Below are 25,749 nucleotides of genomic sequence, written 5' to 3' on the forward strand. Positions count from 1 at the left end.
AAGACAAACTGGCCACTTTCTTCCACCATAAGATAAAGGACATCTATGCTAGCTTTCTCCCACACAACCCGCCCAGCGTCAAAACCTATAACCGATCCAGCCACCCAGAACCCACCCAAACCATCCACAGATGGTCCACTCTCACCACAGAAGAGACTAAAATCATCATGAGCAGCATTCACTCTGTAGCACCAACAGACCCCTGTCCTCATCACATCTACAACAGAGCCAGTGCATCCATTGCCCCCAAACTCTGCAAGACGCTGAACTGCTCCATCACAACAGCCACCTTCCCCAAAGATTGGAAACACACCGAAGTCCACCCCCTCCTGAAGAAACCAACATCCAACCCACCAGAGCTCAAGAATTTCCAACCCGACTTGCTGTTACCCTACCAGCCAAAGTCCTAGAAAAAGCCATAAACTCGCAGCTGCGACAATTCCTCCAGGACAACAACTCTCTGAATACCTCTCAGTCTGGATTCCACAGCAACCACAGCACAAATGACATCAACACACTCCTCAACCGCAGACACATAACAGCATTCATACTCCTCGACCTCTCAGCTGCCTTCGACATGGTCTTCCACAGCAACTTATGCACTAGACTCCACGGCACAGGAGTCCGCGGATAAGGCTTGCAATGGATCCACTCCTTCCTCACTGGAAGAACACAAAGAGTCAGGCTCCCACTCTTCATATCAAAACCAACAGAAGTCAGCTGCAGAGTCCCTCAGGGTTCCTCCCTGAGCCCAACGCTCTTCAACATATACATCGCCCCACTTGCAGCCATGGTCAGAGAACATGAAATGGACATCGTGTCATACTGAGATGACACACAACTCGTCATATTCCTCACTGAAGATCTGGACAAAGCTAAGAGGAAATTTCACACCGGGATGAAAGCCGCTACCACCTGGATGAGGGAGAGCTGCCTCAAGCTCAACTCATACAAGACTAAGCTCATCATCTTAGGAAACTCCAACTCAGCCTGGGACGACTTGTGGTGGCCCACATAGCCCAGCACACCACCTACTCCAACTGACTATGCCCACAACCTAGGAATCATCCTCGACTCTTCGCTATTAATGACCCGACGCAGCCACCTCCTCCTGCTGCACACCCTCTGCCAACTCCTCAACATCCTCAAATGGACCCCAGTCGACTGTCACAAAATAATCACAAGCAAGCTCGACTAAGGCGAAGCACCCTACGCCTGCACCACAACAAAGAACATCAGGAAACTACACCTCATCCAAAACGTCCCGAACCTCCCCCGCCAAAAACACATCTCCTAAAATCTGAGGACCCTCCATTGAATCCCAGTAGAGAAGAAAATCAACTTCAAACTACTCACCCAGACTTACAAGGCCCTTCACAACATCGGACCAGCCTACCTTAACCATTGCATCTCTTTCCATAACCCCCTAGACCCCACCGCACTGCCCAACGCATCCAGAAAACCACCGCCGGAGGAAGATTTTTCACAAACCTCACAGCTGTGCTAAAATATAATAAAATGAAATAAGATGAATAAAATGTGAACGTATATGAAAGGCCACAAGCTACAGGCCTAGAGCTAAAATAAGGGTGCCCATTCTAGACTATAAGGGGAACCCACGATAGGTGCACACCACAATAGCCTTAGTTTTGGCTCATCACAATTATGATAATGACCTCTACATTAGAGCCCTTCTATGCCAATTCAATATACTACAAATAATCAAGAATGCAGCATCCAAGCAGGTTTTACACTTGCACCAGTTCAACAGCATTACCCCACCTTTAATGACCATCAATTACAATTTGTAGCTCTGATTAGGGATAATAAATGATAATCTAGAATTCCAGAGAGCAATAAGAACTGGGTTGCCTCTATAAGATGAAGCCTCAGGTGCAGCGCATATACTTTAACGCATATATACACTTGCAGTTAAGATTAATGATGTCTACTGTTTCAATATCAAATCATGATGTTGTTTTAACCCCTTCGGTGCCGTGGACGAGCTGGTCTCGCTCTCGGCTGCAGCGCTGCTGTGCCAAGGGTGAGACGCCTCCCCCGGTCAGGGGTGGCAGGGGAACGGCTTCCCCTGCCACCCTCAACTCCCTCCAGTGACGTCTGATGACATCAGAGCTCGATCGCACACTGACCTCATCAGAGGTCCCCACCATTGCGCTGGAAGCACAGCTTACAGAGTGACAGAGGAGAAGCAGATTAGTTTCTCCTCAGTACAGGGGCAGGGGAGGTCAGGGAGGCATGAAAAGGAAAGGAAAGGCTTTTCTTTTCCTTTTCATATCTCTCTGAGCAATCCTGCATCCCAATCGCAGAGCAATCGGGCTGCAGGAATGCCCACTAGACACCAAGATTTTTTTTTTTTTTAAATGTATTATGAGGAGAGCGACCCCTTAGGCAAGGGTCACTTCCCAGGGGGCCAAAATATTTTTAGGGCATTTCTGCCACCTTTGGGGGCTGATCAGCCTATTTTAATTAGGCTGATCTGCCCCCAAGGGGGGCATAAAACACTTTACACCAGGGAATTTATTTTTTGTTTCTTACGGGGGGAGCGGCTCCTTAGGCAAGGGTCGCTCCCCAAGGGGGGAAAATTTATTTTAGGCCATTTATGCCCCACCTTGGGGGCAGATAGGCCTATTTTTATTAGGCCAATCTGGCCCCAAGGGGTTCGAAACCACCAGACAACAGGGATGCTTTATTTGTTTATTGACATAAGAGGAGCAACCACTTAGGCAAGGGTTGTTCCCCAGAGGGCCAAAATATTTTTAGGCCATTTCTACCCCTTTTAGGGGCAGATCGGCCTATTTTAATTAGGCTGATCTGCCTCCAAGGGGGGCAGAAAACACTATACACCAGGGATACATTTTGTTTAGTTTTTTTACAGGTGGGGAGAGACCCCTTAGGAAAGAGTCACTCCTCTGGGGGCCACACTTATTTTAGGCCATTTCTGCCCCCCTTAGGGGCAGATCTGCCTATTTTTATTAGGCCAATCTGCCCCCAAGAGGGTAGAAATCACTAGCACCCAGGGATTTTTTTTCAGGTCAGTTACACACAAGTGGAGCGACCCATTAGGTAAGGGCCGCTCCTCTGGGGAGGTAAAATTTATTTGAGGCCATTTCTGCCCCCCTTGGGGACAGATCACCCTATTATAATTAGGTTGATCTGCCCCCAAGAGGGTAGAAACCACTGGACACCAGGGATTTTTTTAACTCCAGTTTCATGCAAGGGGAGCGACCCCTTAGGCAAGGGTCGCTCCCCTGGGGGGCAAATTTGATTTTAGGTAATTCCTGTCCCCCTTGAGGGCAGATCAGCCTATTTCTATTAGAAACCACTTAGGCACCAGAGACTGATGTGTGTGCGTGTTTTATTTAGGGGGGCAGCTTCCCATGGGGGCACATTACTGTTGGCCATTTCTGCCCCCCTTGGGGGCAGATCGGCCTATTTTTGTAAGACCCATCGGCCCCCAAGGGGGGGTAGAAAGAACACCAGACACCAGGTAAGAATGTTTTTCAAAAATGAGGGTGGGGTATGGCTATACCTCCACCTCAATAAATGGGAACAAAGTTGTTCTACCCACCTGTGGCGAGATGGGGTCCACTCCCCTGGGGGGGGACTAGAAAGCCTACTAGATGCCAGGGAATTAAAAAAAATGTGGAATAGAGGCTACCGCCCAGAATGGGCATGGTTATGCCCCCACCCCAACTGAAGAGGGTAACAGTCTTTCAGCTCTCCCCCCGCACACTAAAAGATCTTATCCCAACGGCAAGCATTTGATTATTTGGGGTTTTGGTTTGACATTTGGGCCATGAGAGCTTCTCTAACTCTCAAAATCATCCCACTTAGAATGGTGAGGACTGTACTTTTTGGACTTTGTGACGCCGCCATGTAGAAGAATCTACGAGACCTAGACACTTCTGAAAACTAAACATCTGGATGAGTCCAGGGTGGTGTGTTTCACATGCACCCAGCACCATTTTCTGACCCATAATGCCCTGCAAACCTCCAACTTTGCTTGAAATCACACATGTTCCCCATATTGTTGTGATGGAACATTCCGGAAACTGCAGGAATCTTCAAAATGCCTACCACCCAGCATTGTCGCATCTATACCGATAAAAATTCTGCCCACTTCTCAGCCTAAACATGCCCTTTTGGACCCGCTTTAGTTCCCCCTCAATTTTGACATGTTGTTGGCTCTTCCCTGTCACAGGCACTTGGCCCACGAACACAAGTGAGGTATCATTTTTATCGGGAGACTAAGGGGAACGTTGGGTGTTAGGAAATTTGTGCTGTTGCAGTGGTCCCACACAGAAATGTGGGGAAAATGTGACTTCTTTGCTAAATTTGAGGTTTGCTGAGGGTTCTGAATAAGAAAACGCTGGAGGATCCAAGCAAGTCACACCTCCCTGGTCTCCCTCAGGTGTCTAGTTTTCAGAAATGTCTGGGTTTGGTAGGTTTCACTAGATGGCTGCTGAGCCCAGGACCAAAATACACAAGTACCAACCACGCAAAAACAGGTAGTTTTGTATCTGATAATTTTGATGTGTCCACATAGTGTTTTGGGGCATTTCCTTTCGTGGGCACTAGGCCTACCCACACAAGTGAGGTACAATTTTTATTGGGAGACCTGGGGGAACGCAGAGGAAAAAGTGTTTTTTTTGCCAAATTTTGAGGTTTGCTAAGGATTTTGGGTAGTAGAACCTGATGAAAGCCCCACAAGTTACCCCATCATGGGTTCCCCTAGGTGTCTAGTTTTCAGGAATGCACAGGTATGGTAGGTTTTCCTAGGTGCGGGCTGAGCTAGAGGCCATAATCCACAGCCATGCAGTTTGCAAAAAACAGGTCAGTTTTCTTTGGGAACATGTGATGTGCCCATGTTGTGCTTTGGGGCATTTTCTGTCAGGGGCATTAGGCATACCCACACAAGTGAGGTACCATTTATATCGGGAGACTTCAGGAAATTCTGGGTGGAAGGAAATTTGTGAGTTTTCTCAGATTCCAGAACTATCTATCACCGAAATGTGAGGAAAAATAATTGTTTTTGCTACATTTTGAGGTTTGCAAAATATTCTGCGTAACTGAACCTGGTGAGAGCTCCACAAGTCACCCCATTCTGTATTTTCCTAGGTGTGTATTTTAAAAAAATGTATAGGTTTGCTAGGTTTCCCTAGGTGCCGGCTGAGCTAGAGGCCATAATCCACAGCTAGGCACTTTGCAAAAAACAGGTCGGTTTTCTTGGGAAAATGTGATGTGTCCATGTTGTGTTTTGGGACATTTCCTGTCATGGGCACTAGGCCTACCCACACAAGTGAGGTACCATTTTTATCGGGAGTTCTAGGGGAATGTTGGGTGGAAGGAAATTTGTGGCTCTTCTCCGATTCCAGAACTTTCTATCACTGAAATGTGAGGAAAAATAATTTATTTGCACATTTTTGAGGTTTGCAAAGGATTCTGGGTAACAGAACCTGGTGAGAGCACCACAAGTAACCCCATCCTAGGTTTCCCTAGGTGTCTAGTTTTCAAAAATGCACAGGTTTGGTAGGTGTTCCTAGGTGCCGGCTGAGCTAGAGGCCATAATCCACAGCTAGGCAGTTTGCAAAAAACAGGTCAGTTTTCTTTGGGAACATGTGATGTGTCCATGTTGTGTTTTGGGGCATTTCCTGTCACGGGCACTAGGCCTACCCACACAAGTGAGGTACCATTTTTATCGGGAGACTTGGGGAAATGCTGGGTGGAAGGAAATGTGTGACTTTTCTCAGATTCCAGAACTATCTATCACCGAAATGTGAGGAAAAATATTTTTTTTTGCTTCATTTTGAGGTTTGCAAAATATTCTGCGTAACAGAACCTGGTGAGAGCTCCACAAGTCACCCCATTCTGAATTTCCCTAGGTATGTAGTTTTCAAAAATTTATAGGTTTGCTAGGTTTCTCTAGGTGCTGGCTGAGCTAGAGGCCATAATCCACAGCTAGGCACTTTGCAAAAAACAGATCAGTTTTCTTGGGAAAATGTGATGTGTCCATGTTGTGTTTTGGGGCATTTCCTGTCATGGGCACTAGGCCTACCCACACAAGTGAGGTACCATTTTTATAGGGAGACCTGGGGGAATGCTGGGTGGAAGGAAATTTGTGGCTCCTCTCAGATTCCAGAACTTTCTATTACCGAAATGTGAGTAAAAATTGGTTTTATGTCAAATTTTGAGGTTTGCAAAGGATTCTGGATAACAGAACCTGGTAAGAGCCCCACAAGTTACCCCATCCTGGGTTCCCCCTGTGTGTCTAGTTTTAAAAAATGCACAGGTTTGGTAGGTTTTCCTCGGTGCAGCCTGAGCTACTTAAGTTGGGGTTTCGAAATGACACTAGCTGTGAAGCTGCAGGTGATAGGCAAGTATCCAATATAAAACAAGCAGCACAATTGTTATAGTAATGCTGTTGTGCTATGTTAAGATGTCAGCTAAATCTTTCTTTCAATCAGATTTCCAGAACATAATGACAGAAAAGATGTGGCAAAATGCAGATATGATTACGCTTTGGGCCTTTAAAAAGTGGTGATGGTGAAAAAGTGAATGTTCTAAAGTTATCTTCAAGCACAGTGTTCAACTACTACACGAGGAAATCAGTGAAATATGAAATGCAATTTGAGAGACGTATCGAAAGTCACAGATACTTAAGTGTGAATCAGGAGATAGTCAGGTTTGCATCTTTGCACTACTGTAAATTAAATGAGAAAGGCCACAGTTGTCCGTGACAGGCAGTGTGAGAAAGGAGAACGGCAGGCCTGCTTAGAAAACAAGATGTATTTTTCACATGTAGGTTTACATCAATATTTGGGCATAAATTAAAAATGTTTGGAATTTTCAACAAAAACCTGGAACACCTACACGATTATGTGAAAGAAGCAGGTTTACCAGAGTACTTATATTTGAAAGCAGTTTAATTCATCAAGTTGCACAATTATCAATGTGTAAAAAAGTGCATTTGCACATGCTCACCTTTTTTCTCCCCTGAGATCTTTTCCCCATGGAAAAACGTTTTCTTTTCCATCCCCAACAATGTTATGGGTGTTTCCTCCCAATGCTCACCCTCTATAAACATTTACTTGTGACCCTAATAGGGGTAAACCCCAGCCTCTGCTCTGTGTAGAAAACGTTGTATAGGCCCTGAAACTTATACACATATGGGTGTTCAACAGGTCTCCGTGAGATTCCCAGCTTTAAATGTATACTGCCCTCCCTTGAGAGCAGATTTCCACTCACAAGTTATTACACTTGTCTTGTTTAAGTGTATATGACAATAAATCATTACAAGCACAAAATCATGTTTTCTGAATTGCAAAAGTGAACTTCCACTCATAATAATCAGAGCATAAGGGATCTGCAGAGGAGTGATATGCAAGAGTGAAATGGACTTCATAAGTGTTTGGAATGTAGAAATAAGTTGTGCCAAGTGAGAGGTCATTTTTATCAATCAGAGAAAGAGCCAAGAAGAAATGAAGAGAGGGTGTCAGAATGTCAAATCAGAAGTAGAGGGCCAGGCTGAATCTCTGGCCATTCAGGCTGGTGTAGGCGGTAGTGATGCTACAGAGACTGAAGGAACTTGGACCCCAGATTTTAGAGGGCCTAGCTCATCCTTGCCCTACATTAGTCTCATTTTTGTATGCTAATGTGGCCCAACAAGCCCAAAATTGCTGTACCATATTTACAAAGTGGCGCAATGCATGCATTGCACAACTTTGTAACCCCTTGTGTCACATTATGCATGCACCATGAATAATGATTGCAAAGGAAACTTTCCCCCTTTAGGGGGGCATTCCCCCATTAGGGAGAACGCAAAAATAGGGCAGTTGAATTTAAGAGACTTCACTGTGTCATTTTTTGAGGTTACTTTTAACACTTGCACAGAGCAGGCGTTAAAAATGGGAATACCATTGCTTTCAATGGGCCCCTAGGTACTGTGCAGGATTTGTACCAAAATGTTGGCGCTAATCCTACACAGTACATCAATAGCGCAAAAAAAAAATCCACTACTGCCCCTACCCTGTGCTATGATGCACCATATATTAAATACGGCAAGAAAAGTGGCACTGCATTGAATGCAGCACCACTTTTCTTAAATCAGGCCCTCAATGCCTCATGTGGAAAGCTACTTTTGCAAACGCAAAGGCTCTAATTTGCTAAATTGGAGCTCTTGCCACCGCAAAATAGCATTTGGGATTGTTTAAAACAGTGTTTTAAATGGAAAAATAGAAGTGCAGGTACTCACACCTTAGAGTACCTGTTTGCTCTAGAGAAGTGCTTGTACTCTCCCATTAAATGTATTGAAGTAGTGCTGAGAAGTGAAGGTACTCCCCCTTTCAAATGAAAGAAGTACAGGTACTCAGTACCAGACAGTATCTGCCCACTTAAATCACTGGTTCATAACAAAAATTGTGATTCAGTAACTCGTTACCAAATCGCAAAATAGATTTGCCACTATATACGGAATCAAAAATTTAATAGGGCATGTGTATGGTATCCCGTTCAATTTGCGATTTCCTACAGTATGTATCAATGGTTTCCAACCTTAAGTGTGGTCACTAATCATTGATACCTTAACCAACACCTCAAAGGAGGTCTTAACTCACTTGCAAATGGGAAGGGGTCCCTTGGGACCCTTTCACCGTGTCATTGCTGTAAAAAGCAGGTTTTAACATGTCAGTTCGCAAGAAAACAGTGCATTTGGTGGGCCTTAGGTGTGAACAATGCGTTCGATAAACAGGTTTGCTCATTGACTTTTACAGAATGCATGCGTTTTTCTATGAAGCAGCATGTGTTCAAAGAAGGTATTTTTATTGACTTGGACTGTTGAGTGTGAACTTGGCTTTACAATAATATATTGGAAGGGACAAACCCATGGTGCTCCTACACCGAACGTCTACAAATGTCCAGCAGCACTCTCTTTCGGCAATGGCCTATTCACTAGAACTTGTTCTTGTCTGTGAACTTTGACCTCACGTGAATGATAGGTAGGAAAGCACGTAATAATGACACGAACAGTGTGGCTGTTGAGCATGCTGCATATTCGCGCCTCAGGATGTGTCCCCACAATATCCGTTCTCTCTGAACTCCACCGTCTCGCGGTTCATTGGCTTTAGCATAGAGGTGAACACCTGCAGGATTCGATTCCAGGAGACGAAAAAGGGATGCTTTCATGAACGCATATAAAAATACGGCCCACGACTCTGTAAAAGAGAAAAAAAGAGAAAAAACGTCTGCGGGCAGTTCACACACATTTTAATGTGAGGATTAACTCACGCGGCTATTATTTCTTTCTTTTGATTTGAAATCTTTTCATCTTTTTAATTTTGTTTTGAGGAATAATTCCTAATCCGTGAAACCCCTCTAGAGTCTATTCTGCACCGTGCAGCCGGCGCGTACCTGCTGCTGGGAAAGGAAATGATGATCAGCGGGCTTCCCAGGCCCGCATTCATCCGGCAAAGCCCTGCAGACTTCCACGCGCCTTTTCTGCTTCATTAGCGCAGTTTGCGCTTTATTAGGCCAGCTCGCACTGTCTGGCCAAGAGCACATAACTGTATTGACGAGGTCCCCTAACATGTTGGCTGACACACCAGAAATGGAAAAGGCATTACTTAAGACGGTCCCCGATTTAAATGCACCTAGCGATGCCTTGCTGTTGTAAGTGCATAGGAATGTCAATAATAATAATAATAAAAGTAATAATAATAATAATAATAATAATAATAATAATAAATAATAAAGTCCAGAGGATAGAAGAGTAAAAACCAAGCAATCGTTAATTTCATGCACTGCTAGATAGAAAACTTGAGTGACTATTTCAATGAAAATAAATCTTGGACTACATACAAGCAGCTCCTTGGCATAGCTTTCTTAGGGAAATGCAAGATTTTTGTATTTTTTTTTACCAAGTATAAACAATTGATTTTTGCGTGGAAAAATACATTATAAAGTGTAAACAAGCTATTGAATTGTGGCTTGTACATATGTGAAAGGACCCCCATTTAGTAACAAATGTTTACCACGAAATTGGCACCTCAAATTTAAACCAGGTCTATAGCACTAGCATCTTTCAGTATTCCACGAGGGATATCCTGTGTTATCAACCGAGTATCCAAATGACAACAGGCGCCATTTCTCTATGTAAAACAGTATGCCATGGTTTAACAGTGCTGAGTTTCACAGAAGGTTGCCTCATTCTGCGCAACTCCTTAACTCCTTAGTCTTTTGAGAGACACAACATCAGTGGCTATGTGAGTATATAGAGCCTATAAACCTATCACACAGTGGGGGGCATTAAGCGGGGCTGCAGCTCAATCGTTTAAGAAGACCATGGAAAGGGGAGCTTCTCGATATCGCCTGTCTGTGCCAGCTAATGATGGATGCCACCTTTCAGAAATGTCTTGGAAAGGTGTCTATAGAAGCCTTTGCTTCTTCCTATTTGATGGTTCCTGGCTGGTGCGCTACATTCCCAAGACCTTACCAAGCCAGGTAGAACCAAAACACTTCAGTTTTTGCTATTTGTCAACATACCATCCCTGATTGGTCTGACTGTACGTTAATTTCAGATTAAAAAGAGGATGTTCATGTCACAAAGGGGCTATGATGTAATCAAAGGATGTTAACAAGCGGAGCATCATGAGAAATGTCCCCACCGTAAGGTGGTTGCCCAGGTCCCCCCTGTATCTGCCTATCTCAACCCCAATGCAAAACTCCTCCTTTTATTCACAGAGTAGGTGTTTCTTTACCACTAACTAGTAAGGCTTGCATTGCACACGGTACAAACAACGGATTCATTCTAGATTATCTTTCATTTTACCAAGTGTGGTCATTGATGTCAACCCATAAAGCAAGACATTAGATCATATGTATATGCGCAACGATAAAAAGACAAATATATATATATGTATGTTATGGACAATGCACTTCAATGCCTAAGCATAAAATTCTTCTGCAGAAGAAAACCCCTTTTAAGATACTTTACGAAAGGGTAATGCTTGTCTATGCCTCCATGATGTGCTCATAATGACGCTGAATGTATTTACCATTCAGAACAATTGCATGTGTTGTCCCATTCTGAATGCAAGCTGCTGGCAGCTTCTCTGTGCTACAAATGATGCATGTGCCTTGTTGGAAATGGCCATTTTTACAGGGTTATCCCCAAACATTTAGCTTCTGACCTCCTGTTTTTGATCCTGTGCGGGATCTTGTTTTTCCTGGCTTGCAATTTCGACCTGGCAAGTGCACCCTCTTGCCAGGCCCAAATCTCCCCTTTTGCTACATGTAAGTCACCTTTCAGGTAGGCCCAAGGCAGACCCAGGGGTAGGGTGCAGTGTATTTAAAAGATAGGACATGTACTGGTGTGTTTTACATGTCCTGATAGTGAAATACTGCTAAATTCAGTTTTCACTATTGCAAGGACTATCTCTCCCATAGGGTAACATGGGGATTGTCTTGAAATATATTTTAAGTAGACCTGGGCGGAGTTCTCAGAGTTCCACTCTGCTGAATTCCCCAGAGGTGATTAAAAACTCTGTGGAATTTCTCAGAAGCAGAGTTCCATGAGCTGCAGAGTCCTGAATGCGCCAGATCTCGGAAGTGCTAAGCAGGGTCAGGCCTGGTTAACCAGGCCAAACCCTGCTTAGTGCTTCTGAGATCAGGCACATTCAGGAAAGGGCCGTAGGCAGTGAAAGCTGCTGTTTCAGGCCTCTTGTCCACCAGTGTGCACAAAAGGAAAAAAAGAAACAAGGACTTACCTGGGTCCTCCAGGGTGTCCTCACTGTCCTCTCCTCCACCTTCCCAGAGGCCTGGCTCTTTGCCTCCGTCTGTCCCCTGCTCCTCGGCTGCTGGCAGAGGGAGGCCTGGATCAGTCACCGGTGTGCACTGCAGCCCCAGTTATGGGCTACACAGCGCAAGCACAGACTGTCTGTGCTCGCTCTGTGTAGCCCATAACTGGGCTGCAGTGCGCAGCGGATGAGCTCTGTTCCGCTGGCAGGGCTAGTGGAGGTTTTGAGCATCTGGAGTGCCAACAACTCTGTTAGGTCTGCCAGTGGGGCAGAGTTCGCCACCCACCCCTAATTTTAAGTGTAATTTCCCATTGGGAGTAGATAGAGAAATGGAATTTGGGGTCTCTGAATCCTCAATTTGAAAATACATCTTTTGGTGAGGTTGTTTTTTAAATTGTAAGTTTGAAAATTCAACTTTTAGAAAATAAAAGCAACAGTTGAGCTTTGTGTATTCACTGTAGAGAGTTACATGTTAGAAATGGGGCCTCTAGTTGGCAGTCAGCTTACACCCTGTCCAAGTAGGGACCCTCACTCTAGTCAGGGCAAGGGAGTCACAGTCATAAGATAACCCCTTCTCACCCTCTTTGAAGCTTGGCATGAGCAGTCAGGACTATCTCAGAAGCAATGCGTTAAGTGTTTGTACCTACACACAGTAACACAGTGAAAACACAACAAATGGACACCACAAATGTTTATCAAAATAGAATGATATAAAACAAGACCAAAATGATAAAAAATCCAACATACACAAGCAACGATATACATTTTAAAAGATTAAATCCCAATAAAGTGCTTAGAAACACACTATTTCCAACTGATGCTATCACAGCATCATGACGGAGTCCTGCCCAACAGTCCGACCCACTTGCGAGGAAGTGCAACACTGGTCATGGAGTTGCACGGACCCCAAGTGCAGTACCTTAGAAATGAGGCAGAGTCAAAGACGTGGCATGGAGTCAGGAATTTTAGGCGTCGCTGGAGCTGTAGCAGTTTTGGTACCATACTGCTATGCAGGAGGTGAGACGTTGCTTCCTTACTGCTATGCAGGAGAGGTGAAACATTGGTTCCTTACTGAGGTGGCTTCAGAAATGAGATTCGGTTCCTTACAGTCTGGAAGGGTCGATAAGTCCAGTGGGTCAAAACACGATGGGGCAACCTCTCAGGGTCACACCATGGGGCCACAGGTGCAGCAACAGAGTTGGGTGTCAATGTCATCGGTGGCACAGCATGTTGCAGGACTTCAAAGGTACTGCACTGGCATCGGGCCAGCAGTATTAGTCGCAGTTGTCGCACTTCAATGGGGACATTGGCTTTAGGGACAGGCAGAGGCACATAGTCAGGCAGTGGCGCTGGTTCTGGAGTCGTCCGGAGTCGATGTGCCTGTCTCTTCTTGTTTTATGCCAGATTTCACTCCCAAGGCAGCCCTGAATAGGGCTGTGCCTGTCCTGACACAAAGTAATCTCCAACCTCCTGGAGTGTGTCTGGGGCCAGGGCAGGAAAGGCAGGGTCTTGTTCACTACAGAGACTTTCCTTTGAAGATTGCCTACATCAAAGGCAGAACTGGGTATCAGTTCTGGAGCTCTGACCCCACAAAGTTAGAACACTTTTGAACTGAGGACGTTCTACCAGGAAGAAGAGCTAGATGCCATAGGAGGGACTGACACTCTGCCTGTTTCTTTGTTGTGCTGGCCTGCTCCTTGCTGCTTCTGTCCTAGGAGTGAAAGGACTGAACTTTACTTTCTACGTCCTGCTTTCCAAGGTTCTCCAAGGGCTTGAACTGAGCTTGCCTCCTGTTAAAAAGCCTCAGGGACATCAAAGACTTCATGTATCAGTGTCTGCAAATTTTTGCAGAGTGTCCTGACTTGCTAAGTGGTGCCAACTCGAGTCCCTGGGCCCTTGGAAGTGTAAGCTAGTGTCTTGAAGGAGAAAATCCACACACTGGTGCGCCTCAGCAGAAAAATCGACACAGTGCCTGCCCTGTAGCTGGAGATCGATGCAGCGCCTGTCTTGCGGCTGCAGAATTGATGTAGCACCTGTTTCATTGCGGGTCCATCAACACAGCTTGTCTGGATTTTCCAGGCATCATCCCCAGGGTGTCAATTTTTCATCAACCCCGCACCGCAGTAAGGAACCGAGGCTGCGTGTCTGGAAATCAGTGCGGCGCCTTTCCGGTTAGTAAATGATTGACACATCACATCCCCTGCGCAGTAGGGAACCGACTCATTGCTTTGCTTTTTAGTGCCTCACTTCCACTGCGGCCTACATTGTTTTTGTTTCAAGACCAGGTACTTTGTGCTAAAATGATACAACCAATGATTCCTATGGATTTAGACTCTATGAAACCTTTAGAAATTATGGCGGTCATTCTGACCGCAGCGGTCGGCGGTCGCCGCCCGCCAAGCGGTTCCCGCCAAAAGACCGCTCTGCTGTCAAAAGACCGCGGCGGCCATTCCGGCTTTCCCGCTGGGCCGGCGGGCGACCGCCAGAAGACCGCCGGCCGGCCCAGCGGGAAAGCCCCTTCAACAATGAAGCCGGCTTGGAATGGAGCCGGCGGAGTTGCAGGGGTGCGACGGGTGCAGTGGCACCTATCACGATTTTCACTGTCTGCACAGCAGACAGTGAAAATCTTTGTGGGGCCCTGTTAGGGGGCCCCTGCACTGCCCATGCCATTGGCATGGGCAGTGCAGGGGCCCCCAGGGGCCCCATGGTACCCGTTCCCGCCATCCTGGTTCTGGCGGTGGACACCGCCAGAAACAAGCTGGCGGGAAGGCGGTCGGAATCCCCATGGCGGTGCTGCAAGCAGCGCCGCCATGGTGGATTCCCTGGGCCAGCGGGAAACCGGCGGGAAACCGCCGGCTCCCCTTTTCTGACCGCGGCTTTACTGCTGCGGTCAGAATCGCCCAGGAAGCACCGCCAGCCTGTTGGCGGTGCTTCCGCCACCCTCCACCATGGCGGTCATGGACCGCCAGGGTCAGAATGACCCCCCATATCTTTACTTGTGTATGTTGGATTTTTGTCATTTCATCTTGTTTCATTCAGGTACATATTGGCTAATTTTCTAAACTGGTGTAGAGTCCTTTTGTAGTGTTTTCACTGTGTTACTGTGTGTGTGTATGTGTGTTCATACAAACACTTTAAACATTGCCTCTGAGATAAACCTCACTGCTCCTGCCAAGCTACCAATGGGGGGAGTAGGGGTTATCTTAGCTGTGTGGTTCCCTTACCCTGACTAGTGTAAGGGTCCCTACTTGGAGAGGGTGCAAACCAATGCCAACTAGAGACCCCATTTCTAACTCGCCTTCACAACATGCCACATTGGTATGCTGCTATTTTGATTTTCTCGTTTTAGTTAGATGCTTAATTGAAAGAGGAGGAGTGGTTTGGCGTAATCTTTTCCTTTAAATTAATTGTTCTGCTTGCAGACTTTTCATAAGACTATGTAAGTTACTGCTAAAAACACAAAGGCCCTCATTACAACCCTTGCAGTAAATCCCGCTTTCTGCCATACAGAAGACCGCCAACATGCCGAGGCGGCAGAGCAATTCCGCTACAGGTATTACGACTCACAGCTCGGAATCTGCCACAATACAGACACCCACACAAGTCCGCCACACCAAAGGTCAGTGATAAACTGGCGATACCAAAACCTACACCGTCACACCAACAGGAATACGCCCACACTATCACAACCCACGAATCAACGCGGCGGTCTTTCAACCGCGGTATTCCATTGTCGGTACACACCGCTGCGCTCAAAATACACACACATTTACAAAACACAAACACATTGGACAATTCAAAATACACACACCTGACACACATACACACACCACACCCACACACCCAATCCAATATAAAACACACGCCCACATCACCCACAAACCCTTACAACCAAAATTCTGAAAGAAGGCCAGAGAGAGAGACTACCTAACACAACACCAGCATCCACAGACACACAACACCATCACTCATACAACATCCACGCACCTCAAACAACACACACCAACACATCCCCTCACACATCACAACAGACACCATTTCACACATCACCCACACCACATCATTGTACCTCAAAGACACCCCAGGTTCTCTGAGGAGGAGCTCAGGGTCATGGTGGAGGAAATCGTCCGGGTAGAGCCACAGCTCTTTGGATCACAGGTGCAGCAGACCTCCATTGCAAGGAAGATGGAGCTATGGCGGAGAATTGTCGACAGGGTCAACACAGTGGGACAGCATCCGAGAACACGGGATGACATCAGAAAGAGGTGGACGACCTACGAGCGAAGGTACGTTCCGTGGTATCCAGACACCAGATTGCTGTACAGAGGACTGGCGGTGGACCTCCACCTCCTCCCCCACAACTAACAAAATGGGAGGAGCAAGTCTTGGCGATAATGCATCCTGAGGGCCTTTGCAGGAGTAGCAGGAGGACTGGACTCTGGTAAGGCAAATCTTTACTACTTCATCCCCCCACCCCACCTGCATGCCATCACATACTCCCACCCTCACCCTCACACCCATCACCCTAAAAACCCACAGATACCCCACTAACACAACCCACACATCCCAAATTCAAGCCTTGCATGTAACACCAATGCCTGGACACCCATCACCAAAGCATGTCCAGTAGAGAGACTCACTCATGCCCCAAAATCACCAATCACACAAGGGCCACAGCAATAATGCAAGCACAGGAGTAGAGGGTAACTCATCCATTGCACAAGATGGCACACACAGGTACAATAACTATGCATTTACACCCCAAAGGGACCCATACCCAACGTCCCCGGACAGGAGGTGCCAGACATATCCAGTCCCACCATAGAAGAGGCCCACAGTGGTGACAGCAGCTCTGCACGCCTGGATCAAGATGACCAGCCCGGCCCATCAGGGACCTCGGGACAGTCGGTTCCCCTGACACAGTCCCAAACCACCACTGAACCTCCCCCCTCAGGAAACACCACCACAGCACCCACCCAGCGGACCCATCCCTCTGTCCCCAGGACACGTCAATCAGCAGTGTGTCCACCACTACAGGGAACCCAGGCAACCCCACTAACACAGGATGATCAGGGACAGGATAACAGCGAAGCTGGGAGGACAGCTGTGCGACAGGGGGAGGACAGGCCCAGGGAACCCACTCGCCACAAGGCACTCTCCATCATCATGGGAGCTTACCGCCATTCCCAGGAGACCATGGGCACCGTACTGGCCAAGTTTCAGGAGACTCATCAGCTGCAGGAGGAACACTACCTGGGGATCAGGGAGGACTTGAAGTCCATCAACATCTCCCTGGTCACCATTGCAGGGGTGCTGGCAGACCTTCTCCACACCAGGAGGGACACAGTGGCACACCAACAGGCCCCTGACACTAGCTTGGACGATGAACAGCCCTCCACCTCCGCTGGCGCTAGTGGATAGGAGGCACTGCCACAGGAACAACAGGCCACCAGCACCCCACCCCCTGCAGATGGAGAACCACCCCACAAACGGTCCCTGAGATCCAGGAACAAGACAGAGAACATTGCCAAGACCCCCGCCAGGAATTAAGACCCCCCTGAATGTCACCCTTCTGTCCCACTTTGTCACCCTGACCACCTCAAACTGCCATTGCTCCACTTCCTATGACCCATTGGACAATGCATCTGTGAAACAAATAGACTGGACTCTGCCATGGACATTCCTCCACCATCACCCCAGCCCATTTCACACACCCCTCTACTTATTTGCACAGAAATAAAGACACTTGAATCACAAAACAATCTGGAGTCTGTCTGTGCTTTCACTAATGTTTAATTGCAAAATCTCTGGAATATAGCAATGTCAATGTACTTGTTCACATACCAATATAACACAGCTGTAGGCCAGCAGTACACATAGCATGGGGCACAAAGTGGGAGCCAGATCTGTGAAATGGAAAGGCAAAGTAACAAGTCAGGGTCCATACACTGAGTGAAAATGACAGACTTATGCTAGCTCCAACAGTAGTATGAGATGTGGGAAGCAGTTACATCTTCTTACCTGTGTCTCACTGGAAGTATTGCCTTATGATGTTGTTTCGGTTGTCGACATCTTCTTCTTCTGCCTCCTCTTCTTCACTGTACACAGGCTCCACAGCTGCCACAAGACCACCATCTGGCCCATCCTCCTGCAGAAAAGGCACCTGGTGTCGCAAAGCCAGGTTGTACAGCATACAGCATGCTACGATGAGCTTGCACACCTTCTTCGGCGAGTAGTATAGGGATCCACCTGTCAGATGGAGGCACCGGAATCTGGCCTTCAGGAGGCCGAAGGTCTTTTCAATCACTTTCCTAGTTCGCCCATATGCCTCATTGTAGCGTTCCTCTGCCCTTGTCCTGGGATGCCTCACTGGGGTCCGTAGCCATGACAGGTTGGGGTAACCAGAGTCACCTGCAAATGTCGAGGGACAACGGTTAGACACACACTAACCCATAGGGACAACCCCATACCCAGACACCTATGTCAACTGTGTTGGGACCTTGGCCTCACCTATTAGCCACACACGGTGCCTCAGGAGTTGCCCCATCACATAAGGGATGCTGCTATTCCTCAAAATGTAAGCGCCATGCACGGCGGCAGGATACTTGGCATTCACATGGGAGATGTACTGGTCTGCCAAACACACCATCTGCACATTCATCGAATGGTAGCTTTTCCGGTTTCTGTACACCTGTTCATTCCTGCAAGGGGGGGGGGGTGGACAAATGCCACATGTGTACCATCAATGGCACCAATGATGTTGGGGATATTTCCCAGGGCATAGAAGTCACCTTTCACTGTGGGCAAATCCTCTACTTGAGGGAAAACGATGTAGCTGCGCATGTGTTTCAGCAGGGCAGATAACACTCTGGACAACACGTTAGAGAACATTGGCTGGGACATCCCTCATGCCATGGCCACTGTTGTTTGAAAAGACCCATTGGCCAGGAAATGGAGTACAGATAGAACTTGCATTAGAGTGGGGATTCCTGTGGGATCGCGGATAGCTGAAATCAGGTCTGGCTCCAACTGGGCACACAGTTCCAATATTGTTGCACATTCAAGTCTGTATGTGATAATGATGTGTCTCTCTTCCATTCTCAACAGGTCCACCAGAGGACTGTACACCAGAGGATGCCACCATCTCATCACCTGCCCCAGCACACATGCCCTATGGAGGAGAACAGCGAGCAGAGGGTCATCCAACATTTAGGTATCACAATGTGTTATTTGCTAAAACGTTGAAAAATCGCAATGTGCCGGTATCTGTCTGTATTCCAGGCCTAGATAGGTGTGACATAGTTTTTTTCCATCCCATGTGGCACCCTGAAATGGTAGCTGCCTGACCTGTAAGGTGGGACAAGGGGAAATGAGGAACTGTGCTAACATTGTACACCGTCGCGGTGGGCGGTCGAAGACTGCGGCGCAATTCAGCATTGGTTAACATTGGGCCCTATGGGTCCCAGGAGCCAATGATGATGTACGCCGGCGGTGACGGTTCGCACCGCCGCGGAGGCCACCGCCATTTTCTTACTGTTCCCTCACTTGATACCTGACCTTCAACAGGAGAGGACCTACACTGCAAGTGCTGGTGTGACCTGTGTCTGGAAGCAACAATGGCTACAGTGTCTGGGTAAAGGGCCCCTGCCTTCACTTCAGAGGAGTTGGAGAAACTGGTGGATGGGGTCCTCCCCAGTACACACAACTGCACTGTCCTCCAGACAAACAGGTGAGTACACTGTGAGCATGGTGGATGGCACCTGAGTGTATGGAGTGTTGTGGATGGAAGAGGGTGGGGAGGGGGACAGGCCAGCATGTCAGGATTGTGTGTGTATGTATGGCAGGGCCAGTGTGGGAGGTGTTTGGCAATGCGGTAGATGAAATGTACGGGCTGGAAACATCAATTTTTACTTCACTTTTCCTCTAGGTCAGCGCCCACCAGAAGAAGGGTATTTTGCGTGCCATCGCCAAGGACGTCCGGACCCTGGGGGTCTACCATAGACGGAGCACCCACTGCCATAAACGATGGGAGGACCTGCGCTGCTGGAGCAAGAAGACGTGGAGGCTCAGCTGGGGATGGCCTCCCAACGTGGAAGGGGTGCCCGTCGCACCATGACCCCCCGGATGTACCGGATCCTGGTGATGACCTATCCGGAGTTCGATGGGTGCTTGAGGGCATCACAGCAGCCACAATGTGGTGCGTACACTCTAATTCAACTGACTCTGTGCGCATTACGAGATGTCTGGGTGAAGGAGGGGGGCTGTGGGTTCCCAAAGGCCAGGGCGAACTTGGTAGGCAAGGTCCCTTGTTAGGCAGGCTCTGTGGCACCCCAACCTCATTACTGGTAATAGCCATCTACACCTAGTCAGGCTCCTGCGGCTTCCAGGTGTGCAGCAATTGGGCTTAGGCCTCGTCCCCCATGGGCAGGTGAATTTGCTAGGAACTGTTAGTGCATGGCTTAGTGCAGAGGGCTGCTCCCTGTGTATTGTGTCCGCCAAAGGGAGTGGTGTTGCATGCACTGAAGATGTGTTTCTTCTGTCTTCCCCTCTTTTTGTTTTGTCTACCTGTTCCTGTGTGAAATAGCATCATCTGGCAGAGGAGCAGTGTCACTGGAGCAGGAGGGAGCTGGAACCCACTTGGCCCTGGAAGGTGAAGCAACGAAGTCTGAAGCCACCAGTGGGACGGAGGGCGAGGGTAGCTCCACGACAGTGACAGGAGCATACACTAGTGACTCCTCCTCTGATGGGAGCTCCCTTGCGGTGGCGGGCACCTCTGTGCCCACAGCATCAACAGGTACAGCTGCCACCCCCCCACCAGCACCGCCCTCCCAGCAGCCCCTCAGCGTGTGTCCTGTGCCCGCTCACCCAGGAGGGTGGGTATCTCCTTCGCCCCAGGCACCTCCTCCCCTGCCCCAGTCAGCCCTGCTGCCCTCAATGAGGAGGCTATTGATCTCCTGAGATCCCTCACTGTTGGGCAATATATCATTTTGAATGCCATCCAGGGTGTTGAGAGGTATTTGCAACAAACAAATGCATACCTGGAGGGCATTCATTCTGGGCAGGTGGCCCAACAGAGAGCATTTCAGGCTCTGGCCTCAGCACTGATGGCAGCCATTGTCCCTGTGTCCAGCCTCCCCCTCCAACTTCCTCCACCCAGACCCAATCCCCTGTACCTCAGCCTATCCCAAGACCACCACCAGACCAGCATGCACACTCATCAACACACAAGAGTGGACCTGGCAAACATAAGCACCACACATCCCACAAGCACTCACACAAGTACCATCCCCATGCAGACACAGCAACATCCACTGCCTCCACTGTGTCCCCCTCCTCCATGTCCTCCTCCTCCCTCCCTGTCTCATCTCCACTCACACCTGCATGCACTACATCCTCAGCCTCTACCTCCATCACCAGCACACCCATCCCCACACACCTCTCACGTGCACTCACCACCCCCACTACCATTCACACATCCCCTGTGTCTTCTCCCAGTGTGTCTGTGAGCCCTCCTCCCAAACTACACAAACGCAGGCACACACCCATCCAACAGCCTTCCACCTCACAACAGTCTCCGGCCCATGCACATTCACCCAAATTCAGCAAACGTACACCTCCTACAACCACTACCTCTTCCTCCACTCCCAAACGCCCTCCACCTTCCTGTCCCAGTGTGTCTATAAAACTTTTCCTGGCAAACTTTGACCTCTTCCCTTCACCTCCCCCCCGCGGCCTTCCCCTAGGGCCAGGCTTTCCAGGTCCCAGCCCAGCACCTCAGCCACCAAATCCCCAGGCACAGTGGTGCCAGCTACTGCGGGGTCATCGAGTGCGCCACCCCTCAGGGCTGCCAGTGTGCCACCTTACGAGGCCAAGGACATTCCACCACCTGCCAGGGTGAAGAAGGTGCCCACATCCCGGAGGGAGAAGCCGCACCTACCAGCCACCAAGGGCTCTGCCAAAACTAAAGGGGACAGTGGCAAGACACGTGCAGCACCATCAAAGGTGGGGAAGGGACAAAAGCAGAAGAGCAGGTCAGGACAGGGCACGGTGGCACCGACTGAGGGACTAGTGTCACCCCTTCTGTCAATGACTACACCAACCTGTACGGTGGCGAACACCGCCCCTGCCCCGCCACCAGCACTACCACCTGCACCGCCACCAGCACTGCCACCTGCACCGCCACCATCACTACCACCTGCACAGCCACCTGCACCGCCACCTGCACGTCTGCAGCCTCAGAAACACTCCCCAGCATCTAGCTCAGTGGGCAGCCATCCGAGGCTGCAGGAGAGATCCTGCTGTGACCCTCAACAGGTGCTGACACATGCATCACCGCCAGCACCGCCGCCACAGACACCGCCGCAAGCACCGCCACCAGCCCTGCGACGTGCTCGGACAGTGGCACCACCGCTGACATGGCTACCATCCCCGGTGGTCAGCTGTCCAAAGCTGGAGGAGACTTCCTAGACCCTGCCCAGCTTCCATGAGGCATGACGTTCGTCACTGTTTGCACCTGCAGGTGGAAGGCGAAGCAGCAGCAGGGTGGGGTATGTCTCTGTCTCCATGGCGTATCATGCTACCTATTCCTAGGCAATCTCGTGGCACACACACCCATGTTAGGGAATGGGACCGGACACACTGCATGTGGAGCTCTTTGGGCATGAGGCCCCCTCCAGAACCAGTGGAGAAAGACATCCACTACCTCAGTCCTTGGCAGGATGAAGCACTCTGGGCACAAGGCCCCCTCCAGAACCAGTGGAGAATCACATCCACTAAATCAGTCTTTGGCAGGATGAAACACTCTGGGCACAAAGCCCCCTCCAGAACCAGTGGGGAGTGTTATCCACTTGAGAGACTGTGACTTTGCACTCCCCAGGATACAGCAGTGGGCAAGCCACCCACTGGAAAGACTTGAGAGACTGTGGCTTTGCACTCCCCAGGATACAGCAATGGGCATGGAGCCCCCTCGTGCAGCAGTGGTGTTGTGCGTTCATCCGGCTGAGGCGCCCCCCTCCTTCTCCCTCTGAGGTGCCTTTTTATTTTCGATCTGATGCCCCTGCAGTGTTCTCTCCGTTTCGAGTCAGGTATCTTGTGTGGGATTCGCCCATGCATTTTGGGACCACTGGTCCATGGACAATGATTGGTACACTATCCGGACTTGTGTAGTTGGTGTACATATTTGTATATACTGATTTTTGAACTTTCACTATCAGATTTTTCATGATTACAATCGTTACAATCATTTAATTTGGTCCTTGCGTTCTTCCAGGGGGTGGGGGATGTATATGTAATCTTGCTGCATGTGTTTGTGTGTATGGTGTTGTGGGTTAGGGTGGGGGTGGGGGTATTGCGTGTTGCGTGTGTGTGTCACTCTCTTTTCCCTCCCCCCTTCCCCCTCTCCTGTGTTGTAGGTGCAGTACTCACCCTCGTCATCGACGGCATCTGTCCTGCTCCTGATAGAGCAGGAGGAAGACCAGCATGGGCAGGACCTGTAGTTTGGGTTCCATGGCGTCCTGGTTTCTCGTTGGGTGGTGAGTGGTTTCCCTTCTGTGTACTGTTTCCGCCGTGCTTTTGATAGCGTTGGTTCCACCCCGGAAAAGGTGGCGGATAGGCCTGTTGTTATATGGTGGGCGATACTTTGTCCTCCGCCTGTCTGTTGGCGGTTACCGCCGCAGTGTTTGTTTGTACCACTGTGGCGGTCGGAGTGTTAAAGTGGCTGTCTATGTTGGCGGTTTCCGCCATGGTCGTGATTCCATTTTTTACCGCCGGCTTGTTGGCGGTATTACCGCCGCTTTACCACCGTCCGCCAGGGTTGTAATGAGGGCTAAAGTGTTGAGTAACTAATAACACAGACAAATCTATTGTAAGTGCTCGGGATTCGGGCAAATAGTCCCGATGCTACCGTTACTGTATTGTGACAGTTTCTTCGCAAAACATTTTCTTTTGCACGATGTAAAGAAAAAAGACACTGCCTTCTGTAAAGAATATTTTTATTCAAGCCCCTTCCAAGCATGTTCTAGTGTGCACACCAGTCCTTCGCAGACTTCCCCACAGAGCAGTGCAATGTTTGCCAGCTCTGCTTCCCCTGTGTCTGATAAACCCATCTGTCAGTGCCAAGGGAGCAATCTCTGCAAATGATGAAAAAGCAGCAATGGCTGAAAATAAGCAACAGAATATTCTGCTTGAGCTGAAATTATACTTCGGGGACGTCCCAGGGCAGCACAGTTATTCTGCGGGAAACTCTGCTCCCCTCGTAAGGACATCACCATTTTGTAAAAAGAAACACTGCGTGCCTTTGAGCATTCATCGAGCACGTATTGCATAATGCATGTCGCGCACTAGTTTGCTGCTCGCTCGGTACCAAGTTCCACTTGTAAACAGAAAGCGTAGTCGTCTACTTACAGACCTTTGAAACCTACCTATTTCCGGTCCTTACTCCCGGCTGTAAAGCACTCTATGCTTTCCGTCATATCTCTTATAGCAAGAACCTCACAACTCACTTGATGTTTTAATTTCTTTTGTAAGGTAGGGTCATTTGTGCCTCATACATTACCAGGTTCCACTTATAGAAAGAAACGTTGTGCACCTAAACACATTGGGTAGCTACCTATTTTCTGCCTTTATTCCCAGTCCCAGAGAAGTCAAGATGCTTCACGTCAAAATTCCTTTTAGATGAAATGAGAAGTTCCCTCTTTGATGTCTTGCTGCAGAGAACTTTAGCTGTCTATCTCTCAGAATATTGTAACCCGTACTTGGGATACAACTCCTGCTCATGATCGGATGCCTTTTGTCCATTCCTATTGCCTGATGATGATTCAATGACCTTCCCTCTAATTTTTGCTTTTGTTCACCTCTGTAACGTTTACATTCCACTCTGCGTTTTGATCAGTTTGCTGCATCTTTCATTACTCACACCGCGGAACTACTTTTCTTTTTGCAGGTCAATAACACCTGAGCTTTAACCCCCAATAAGGGTTCATGTCCTGCTTATTACTCTCTCTCGTGCGTTCTTTTATCTCTCTCTGCACACCTACCTGTCCACTCATTTTCAGTATCCACTCACATCTTGCTGTACCTCCCTCCTTGTTTAGCAACACCAAGCACTGCTGGGACTCAGTGTAGCTCTCTCACCCCTCCTCTGCCTCTCCCTACATCCGATCCCCCTCGTGCCAACCCTTTAGCTGTCATCCGCTACTTCTTACCCACGGCCTCTTTTGGCATTGCGAATGCTTGCAGAATTTCAATGCAAGCATTGGCATTGCTAATCATGATTGGTAGCCTTCTTGGAATTGATGGAACTGTGTACACATATTTACTTGTTACACCCTTCCTCGATGGCCATCAAGTTTCTGCTAGGCATGACTTGACAGCCATCTTCCAAGTATATAAAATAATTCCAAGATAACCATACACTGCCTTTGCCAGTGCTTTTGCTGCAATTATACAAGTCTTGAGACAGACAGTCGTGACAGAGAACACGCATTGTCAAAGCAAGACTGGTTGCCTCTGCCAATAATTATTAAGGTAGTCTGCTTGAACATTCCCAAGATGCACTTACAAAAAGATTAATATGGTACTTTTAGATCCCCTCTCCTTACCCTAAACCTTACAGAACATGTATAATTATTTCCAGCTCTATTCTGGGAAGAAAATGGGAACCTGCCTAGAAGTGTGTTTTTCAATTTTCACATTGCATTGGACTGCACAAACATAAGCAGAGAGAAAAATATTATTACACCAAGTAGCAGATTGCCCCCTTGACTTAAATCCTTTTGTTGTGGGCCTACAATCCCCTTGTTCAGACGCCTGTATCAAATTTAAAATACCACCATGTGCACATAACAATAAAAAGGCCATATCTGAAAATCCCCTGGAACGTCATTAATGTGTCCTAAACTGCAATTGAACTACTTGAGACTTGCCTGCTTTAGTTTCGTCT

Source organism: Pleurodeles waltl, chromosome 1_2, assembly GCF_031143425.1.
Source record: "Pleurodeles waltl isolate 20211129_DDA chromosome 1_2, aPleWal1.hap1.20221129, whole genome shotgun sequence".
In the NCBI taxonomy this organism is placed as follows: Eukaryota; Metazoa; Chordata; class Amphibia; order Caudata; family Salamandridae; genus Pleurodeles; species Pleurodeles waltl.